Raw genomic sequence first — 9,579 nt, 5'->3', positions numbered from 1 at the left:
GGGCTGATGGGAAGTTCTACCTTCCTCCTCCTTTCCCCTCAGAGGCAGAGATGGAGCAGGGCCTTCTGGGAAGGAGAGAGTTCCTTTGTGTAGGGCTGATGGGAAGCCCTCCTTCCTTCTTTCCCCTCAGAGGCAGAGATGGAGCAGGGCCTTCTGGGAAGGAGAGAGTTCCTTTGTGAAGGGCTGATGGGAAGTTCTACCTTCCTCCTCCTTTCCCCTCAGAGGCAGAGATGGAGCAGGGCCTTCTGGGAAGGAGAGAGTTCCTTTGTGAAGGGCTGATGGGAAGTTCTACCTTCCTCCTCCTTTCCCCTCAGAGGCAGAGATGGAGCAGGGCCTTCTGGGAAGGAGAGAGTTCCTTTGTGTAGGGCTGATGGGAAGCCCTCCTTCCTCCTTTCCCCTCAGAGGCAGAGATGGAGCAGGGCCTTCTGGGAAGGAGAGAGTTCCTTTGTGAAGGGCTGATGGGAAGTTCTACCTTCCTCCTCCTTTCCCCTCAGAGGCAGAGATGGAGCAGGGCCTTCTGGGAAGGAGAGAGTTCCTTTGTGTAGGGCTGATGGGAAGCCCTCCTTCCTCCTTTCCCCTCAGAGGCAGACATGGAGCAGGGCCTTCTGGGAAGGAGAGAGTTCCTTTGTGAAGGGCTGATGGGAAGTTCTACCTTCCTCCTCCTTTCCCCTCAGAGGCAGAGATGGAGCAGGGCCTTCTGGGAAGGAGAGAGTTCCTTTGTGTAGGGCTGATGGGAAGCCCTCCTTCCTCCTTTCCCCTCAGAGGCAGAGATGGAGCAGGGCCTTCTGGGAAGGAGAGAGTTCCTTTGTGAAGGGCTGATGGGAAGTTCTACCTTCCTCCTCCTTTCCCCTCAGAGGCAGAGATGGAGCAGGGCCTTCTGGGAAGGAGAGAGTTCCTTTGTGTAGGGCTGATGGGAAGCCCTCCTTCCTCCTTTCCCCTCAGAGGCAGAGATGGAGCAGGGCCTTCTGGGAAGGAGAGAGTTCCTTTGTGTAGGGCTGATGGGAAGCCCTCCTTCCTCCTTTCCCCTCAGAGGCAGAGATGGAGCAGGGCCTTCTGGGAAGGAGAGAGTTCCTTTGTGTAGGGCTGATGGGAAGCCCTCCTTCCTCCTTTCCCCTCAGAGGCAGACATGGAGCAGGGCCTTCTGGGAAGGAGAGAGTTCCTTTGTGAAGGGCTGATGGGAAGTTCTACCTTCCTCCTCCTTTCCCCTCAGAGGCAGAGATGGAGCAGGGCCTTCTGGGAAGGAGAGAGTTCCTTTGTGTAGGGCTGATGGGAAGCCCTCCTTCCTCCTTTCCCCTCAGAGGCAGAGATGGAGCAGGGCCTTCTGGGAAGGAGAGAGTTCCTTTGTGAAGGGCTGATGGGAAGTTCTACCTTCCTCCTCCTTTCCCCTCAGAGGCAGAGATGGAGCAGGGCCTTCTGGGAAGGAGAGAGTTCCTTTGTGTAGGGCTGATGGGAAGCCCTCCTTCCTTCCTTCCCCTCAGAGGCAGAGATGGAGCAGGGCCTTCTGGGAAGGAGAGAGTTCCTTTGTGTAGGGCTGATGGGAAGCCCTCCTTCCTTCTTTCCCCTCAGAGGCAGAGATGGAGCAGGGCCTTCTGGGAAGGAGAGAGTTCCTTTGTGAAGGGCTGATGGGAAGTTCTACCTTCCTCCTCCTTTCCCCTCAGAGGCAGAGATGGAGTAGGGCCTTCTGGGAAGGAGAGAGATGCACCCTAAGAGCAATGCAAAGTTCTAAATATTTCAGTCCTGAGTTATATGAAAAGAAGAGGTGGCTTTATTCTGCTGCTTTGAGTGCTTTTAGCATTTTTTGATGGTTATGGTTGCAGTTTTTTGGTCATTTTTCACCTTTAAAACAGGAAAATAATGTATAAATGCCTGAATATGTAAATATTCACACACACACACACACACACACACACACACACACACACTTCTTGCTAAGATTAGAGGAGTACAATTAAGAAAGATAATAAATAAAAAATTCAAATCCTTGTTGAGAGCCTACTGTATCAGATAGGAGCACACTGTCACAGTTTTGCATCTGTGATGTCATGGGTTTGTATTTAAAAATGTTTGATTTATTGTGTGTATGTCAAGAGTATGAACTCGGTGGCTGCAGGGTGGCATGAGAGAATGAAATATTCGAGGGAATGCTGATTGGTAGAATGTTTGAGGAGCTTTGCATAATACTGTTAGAGAATGACAGAAGTCTGAGTTCGAGTTAGCCCAGGGTTTGAGAAGAAAGCAGTTTGAGTTAAACTAGGGTTGAAAGGGGTTTGAGTATACTAGGGTTGGATTGAGAGAAGGGACTTTGAGTTGAGTAGATGACATGTTCTGAGTTACCTTAGAGAGAATTAAAGAAAGAGAAGTGTTTTAAATGTGTTGTAATTTATTTGATTTGTGTTGAACTTCATTTGATTGCACAGTATGGTATTTGTCTATTGTAGTACTGTAATTCTTTATTGTTATGACTTTATAGCTTAATTAATTTTATATTGTTTTTGTTTTAGGACTGGGATGGGGGGTTGTTTAGGGATTAATTATGAATTTAATTTTATTTGTATTGCAATCTTGCACTTCATTTGACCATTAATTGATTAGTATTGTATTGTAGTTTCTTATTGTTATATTGTATTTCTTTATTGCTGTAACCCAGCTGGATTCTACGTGATTGGGCGGGCTAAAAATAAATCCTTATTATTATTATTACTATTATTATTATTGGTGTGGTCCAGACCAGTGCTTTGCACCAGCCTGGCCACGTACTAGTGTTGTGCGGGCGTGGAGCAACTGCACACCCTGCAACCCTATTGTGTGGCAGCGGTGTAATAATGGCGGTGCCCTGTATACATGGCCACCGCCATTGTACCTAAGCACTGCATGGCATACGCACATTGCTGCGCGATGCTTATGTAAGGAGTGCGCCAGTGGTGCACTTGTTACACCATCCCTGTGGCTTTAAAAGAAACCAACTTTTTTCAGGTTCTTTTTCCACCGGAGGGAAGCCGTGCGGTTTGGTGGCTGCGGCTTCCCTCCAGAGGAAAAACAGGTGATGGAAGTCTGTACTGCACTATTAATAATAATACTAATAATAATAATAAATCTGCTGTGTTATGGTAAACATAACATAAATAATGATTTGCTTTTGTTTTTATACACTTTTGGCCTCAGAAATGCTAGCTTGCTGAGAACTTGATTCATACAAAGTGTCTGTGGTGCTATCACTGAATATCAAGGGGGAGTATCTATTGATGACAGAATTTGTATAAATCATCATAGATATCTTGAGAGCATTGAGAAGGCTGCCAAAGTTGGTGATCACAGAGATGGGGAGCAGGGAAAGCCCTGACTCTTGGTGATTGTAGTGAGCACCATGAACATCTTCACAGTTGGTGGGTTAAGTGGTAGAAAACCCCAACTTTGGCCAGAATGGTGGGATTACCTGAGGGGAATCTTCACAGCTGGTGAAATGAGGGTTGGAAAACCCTGCCACTCCTAAGAATGGGCGGCTGCTGCTTACTGATGGGGAGGGGAGACAATTCACAAGATAAAGAACCTGATGGTCTTGGCTCAGAGGGAATCGTGATGTGATCATAGATGGAATGCACTCTTCTTTTCCTTCCCCAGGAGCACAGAGCAGCTCATCTTAATCTGAATTGCCTTCCCTCCTCCACACTCATAAGCAGCACCACCACCTCTTCCCTGGATATGGCAGCTACCAAGGGGAGTTTTTAGTTGGAGTATAAAGGGCTAGAGAATAACCTCCATACTCTGTCCATAAAGAGCTTTAGGTGTGCATGCAGCCAAGAATGCATATTTTCAGTGGGAGGTTGAAAGGGGAAACCTCCCCTTCACCATGCATTCTCGGAAGATGCCAGTCACAGCTGCTGCTGAAACATCAGGAAGAAACTCTTCTAGAACATGGCCACATAGCCTGCAAAGCCCACAAAAAAATTCCCTTCACCCTCCATCATCCGAGGCAGCCCTATAACAAAATAGTGTGAAGGAAGCTGCTTCCACAACAGACTCTGGGATAATGGTATCACTAGGGGTGTGTGGGAGGTGCGGAGTGCACTAGGTGACACCCTAAAGGGGAGGCACCACTTCTCCTCAAACATCTTTTTGCCAGAAATGGGCTGTGACATTAGCCTGTGTCCAGTTAAAATGCTGAAGAAGTGGGGTGAGTGGGGTGAGGCTCAGTGGAAGCAGAAAGGAGAGGTCTGAGTTTTTTAAAAAATAAATTTTAGTTTTTTAGTAAAAAAAATTTTTTTTAAATATTATTGTAAGTTTTTTCTTTAAAAATATCACCTTGCACCAGATTTTTACTTCAAACACATTAAACTATATATAGTTGGTCCTCTGTATCCATGAATTCAAGCATCCATGGCTTGAAAATATTTTAAAGACTATATCAGTTCCAAAGAGCAAACCTTAATTTTGCCATTTTATATAAGGGACACCTTTTTACTATCAATGTACTTAATGGGACTTGAACATCCACAGATTTTGGTATCCATGGGGGTTCCTGGAACCAAACCATAGCAAGTACCAAGGGCCCAGTGTGTATGTAAATGCACTGAGGCTGTGTGTATGATGTTGCCATTTAATGGTATAATTTTAATTTTGCTAGTTGTTTATGTCACAGCTATTACCATGACATCCCATGATATGCAGAATTACGATTAATGAGTAACAATTAAGGATTTGGTATGGGGTGGGAGGAGGCTAATGTAGGGTGACACCATGAGTTACCGTACTGGTTGATGTCAAGCCTAGTGATACCATTGCTCTGGGAAAGAGGAAGATGGTTTTGAATTTAAACAAATAAATAGCCAGAAATCAGTGCCTTTCTCTAGTAGTGAATGACAGGAGAAGGAATGCTTCTCCAAAGACATTGCCTGCCTAGAAGTTTACTAAAATACCTGCTTAGCTGGATTCCATTTTTACTTACTTTATGCTGAGGGGCAAAAATATAATGCACCTGCATGAAAGCAAATGAAATCAATTGAGTGCTGTAATGGGAGAGGGGAAGACTTGGTATCTCGCTTTACAGATTTTGCAGTCCTCTATTTGACACTCTCCAGTCTAGGTCAGGGTTAGAGACAAACAACTGTGAGAAGAAAAATTAAGAGTTCTTAAAATTACCCCTAGAGTTAGTATTAGAGATGGTAAGCCTATCACCTCCTAGAGGTTGGATTTTGCATTCTTTCAGTCCTAACCAGCATAGCCAATAGTCGCAGATGCTAGGAGTAGTATTCAAGTTTCTTATCCTTGAATTAACACCCAGACAAGAGGATTGGGCCCTTCACTTGGACACAAGCCCTATTCATTTGTTACTCATTCCAGTTCCCCCAGAGTAATGCTGAGCAATGCCCAGGTTTTTTTAAAAACTTTTCCTGTATGAAACATGACACATCTGCAGCGGAGAGATTTTGGTTTGCTTAGAGACAAACAGGGATCTGGCTCACCTGGACATCCTCCTCCCAAACAGCGACCTCTCCTCTGCAGGTGAATCACTTTCCATGTGAGAGAAGTGATGGCATGGAGGGACAGAACTTGCCTTCCCCTCCCCATTTACATGATGAAGTAAGTGGGGTGAGTAATGACTAGAGATACCCTCCTCCCCACTGTCTTAAGAACGTAGTTCTAGTTAATCTGTAATAATTATCTGTTTGTATGTCTCTACATCTATATTAGCACATGTAAATCTGTTCCCTGTTTTATCCTCTCCATAAGTGGTCACCTTTGCTAGAGGTTTCTGAGAATGCAAAGCCAGTGGCATTGAACTACATCAGGGGTGGGAAAAGTGCAGCCTCCAGCTCCATCTCCCAGGACATCCCCAAAGACACATGTGTATGCATGTGTGTGTTTATATATATATATAAAAGTCAGGTGAACAAAGCTTGACAAATCAGGTACCACAAAACTATTCAAACACATGGTGATTTGGGTTGTCCTCTCTACAACCTCAGTAAGAAAAAATGGCTGGTTTTAGCTCAGAGAGAAACACAAAGTAAAGTTTTATCACTTCCACTTTCGTCATGGACGAAAGGGAAAATAGGGTGAAGTTGCCCACCTCTGAACTAGGTAGCCCCTGCCTCCTGAGGAATTATGCCTACTATGGAAATATTGGTGCCTACTTTATTTTCTAAAGCCCAGCCAAGACTTTAAACATTTTCCCCAGAGCTTTACTATCTGGGATTAAAATGAACAAGATGATGACATGTCATTACAAGTAGTTAGTTCTCTTTCACAATGGAATTGCTTTTACCAGTAGTGAGTATTATTGGAATTGTTATTAAGAAAATAACTCACTTGCCCATTCAATGCTATATTCCTCAGACTATGGCCCTCCTGGAAAGGAAGGTTTTCTTTTGCATAGGGGAAAAAATGCTAAAAAAATCCCCCCCTCAAAGTGTGAGGTGGAAATTGCCTTGCAAAAAATCCTTTTAAAATGCTGAAGTGGGGATAGTAAGTTGGGTACTTGACACTCTTGCTATCTCTACAGTAAGCAACACATTCAGGACTGCTGGATCGTAAGGTGAAACAAAGCATGGCAAATTCTTGATGTGTTTGTTGTGCTCCTTCCAAGTTGTTTCCGACTTATGGTGACCCTAAGGTGAATCTATCATGGGGTTTTCATGGCAAGATTTGTTCAGAGGAGCTTTGCCATTGCCTTCCCCTGAGGCTGAGCATCTGACTTGCTCATGGTCACCCAGCGGGTTTCGTAGCTTAGCTGGGAATTGAACCCTGATCTTCAGAATCATAGTCCAACACTCAAACCACTACACCACACTGAGTCTTTCGTGATGTGTACATAAGGGGAATAGTATGTTTTTAGGATTAAACATCCATCACTACTTGAGGGAGCACTCTGTCTAAATAAAGACTTGGCCTTCACAACTGTTTTAATCCTCTAGTTGTTGTTGTTAACTGCCCTCAAGTTGCCCCCCACCCCTGACTCATGGAGGCCTCTGGTGGGGTGGTTTAAATCTATAAACCAAATGTAATGTTGCACTGAATGGCAGTACAGAAATCTGATAAAATTTAAATCAAGAAAACTAAACATGGCTAAAATAGTTATTTGTGGGTAGGTTTAAGCTTGAAGCTGTGTATAAATTCCATGCATTCTGGCTGAAGTTCTGTACTCGTTTATAAACTAACTTTCTGTTTAAAGTCTATCATGCCAATAATACTCACTACTGGTAGAAGAAGAAGCTTCAGTTCTGTTCAGCAAATCAAGTGAAAGCAGAAGGTCCATCTGTAATACTAGGAAAAGAAAGTCTTCTGGATTTGGCTGTTTCCTTAAAGAGGTTCACAAATAACCACATTTATGTGTTTCTTTTCGGAACTGTTTCCAAAAGGACTTAGGCGGGTTACAAACCGCCATTAAAGTAAGGACTCAGTCCGTACTAGGGTTAGGAAGGTACGGTGCTTCTGCACCCCCCTAACCCTAGTACGGACTGAGTCCGTACAAAATGGCGGCTCCCCTTCCACAAAGGGGCTGCCATGAAGATGTCACAACCGCACCACCTCTACACGGGGCGGCGCGGATGTGACGTTGGTCTGCGCCAGGGCGCCTCGGGCGCCCTTTCCGCAGACCAGGAAGGAGCTCCATTTCAGAGCTCCTTCCTGGTTTGCGGCGGTGCTTTGCTTCGCTGGGCGCAGCCTTCAGACGGCTGCGCCCAGCGAAGCAATGGAAAGGGGCCAAGCGGCCCCTTTCTCCTTCTCCCCGCCGCCGCGGGGTGTCCTTGGGGCTTGAAGCCCCAGGGACACCCCTTTTCAGGCTGTGGGGAAGCGGCGTTTTGCTGCTTCCCCGCAGCCTGAAAAGCGACAGATCGGGGCCTCAGCAGCTGCCGTTCTAGCAGCTGAGGCCCCGATACACCGGGGAAAGGGGCGGGTACAGCCCGCCCCAAATGGGCAGTCTATAACCCGCCTTAGAGATCATTATTGCATGAGAAGAGAAAGCCAAAATGGATTGGAAGAGTAGTGGCTTTCTCTGTCTTTCTCTCCATACCCACGAAATACTTCAATTCTCTTCCCAAGGGAGAGTCACAAAAGTGTGTCTTTTGTCCAACTGGAAAAGTCAGTTTAGCTTTTACAACTGTCTGACTTGGGAAGGAGAACAGAAGTGCTACAACAAGCATGTGACGAGGCAAGAAGAAAGCCACTACTGTCTCAATCCATTTTGGTTTCTTTTTTCATGTGATAAGGCTTACTTTACTGAGGTGATCAAATGCATTTTCAGCCATCCTCTCAGACCAGCCATCAATTCATTGAACAGTAGTGGACTTAACTAAACCAGACAGGAGTATTTCAGAGTGTCTCAGACTATCTGATGTGCGGGGTTGGCAAACCTCTACTCATCCCATATTTATACATTTGTGGTGAATTACCTCTGGAGAAAATTATGGAACTTTTAGTAAATGCTCCTTTAAACGTAAGTAATATGTATTCGTATTAACTGTTGCTGTCATATTCAGCGCTACCGTTATTAATTCTACTACAGTTACAAGTAGTCATTAATGTGAAGTCAAAAGGGAATAAACCAATAATATGGACAGGAATTTAAATCAGAATTTCTGGAATATTTAGCTAGATGACACTCAACCTATCACATAAATGACTTCACTAAAATCAAGCTACTTTCTTTTCATAGCAAGTGAATGTGCTGTTCTTTCTGGACAGTAAGCAAAAGATCCTGACTTTAGTTCTATTCCAAATTTGCATATGCCACAGGGCTGCCAAGTAATAACATACCTAAAGTGAACTATTTCCTGAAAGTTGTTGGACTAAGAAAACCCCTGGCTGCCATATTGTTAGTGACATGCTCAGGCCTAAGCCCAACTTTGTTGTTATGAGGGCAGGAATTAACTACTTCCCTTAAGCAATGACCCACCCACCCCCAGCTTTTCCATTTTCAACAGCCTACTTACTGTCAATGACCAAGTAGTCAAAGCTGGACACAAGACGATGTACGACAATCTTTGGCTGCTGCCTTCCTTGGCCACTACACAGACATGTTGGGAGGGGGAGCTGTAGGAAAGTGTTGACTTGGAAGAGTTGGAGGGCAGGTAACATGATGTAGTTCCGTCTGCTGGAATGCTATACTGCATCTCCGCAATGCAGCGTAACAGATGGTAAGCAGATTTACTTCACACATCAACACTGACCACTCTAAAGATCTGAAAGACCTTCATCACCTTATGCAGCCCTTCAAGAAAATTTAGGGGAAGGGCCACACTTTGCATTCTTCTGTATCCTATTACATTCTACCCTATTACTCCTTACAACTGTAGAAATATGCTTTATACCAGGCCTTCGTACCACTGAATACTGCTTCTGGAAGAAAAGGGTTTATATCTAACAAAAGCTCCCATAAAAATAAAAGCTAGTCTTTAAAATACCAATCATTACTCAAGTAAGATCTCCAGGGATATTAATATAGGACTGAAAAGAAGCATGCCATTAACCATTTTGGGCATGACTAACATAAATTACTCAAGAGCACTGCAATACATCAATTAAAATTAACTTTTGACAAAAAGAGAAGTACCACTTTCTAAAGCCAACCCCTCAAAGCTGGGG

The sequence above is a fragment of the Sceloporus occidentalis genome, unplaced genomic scaffold (assembly GCF_023333645.1).
Source record: "Sceloporus occidentalis isolate IW3139 unplaced genomic scaffold, rSceOcc1.0.p SCAF_2, whole genome shotgun sequence".
NCBI classification, from domain to species: Eukaryota; Metazoa; Chordata; class Lepidosauria; order Squamata; family Phrynosomatidae; genus Sceloporus; species Sceloporus occidentalis.
Note: the sequence above shows the minus strand (reverse complement) of the source record.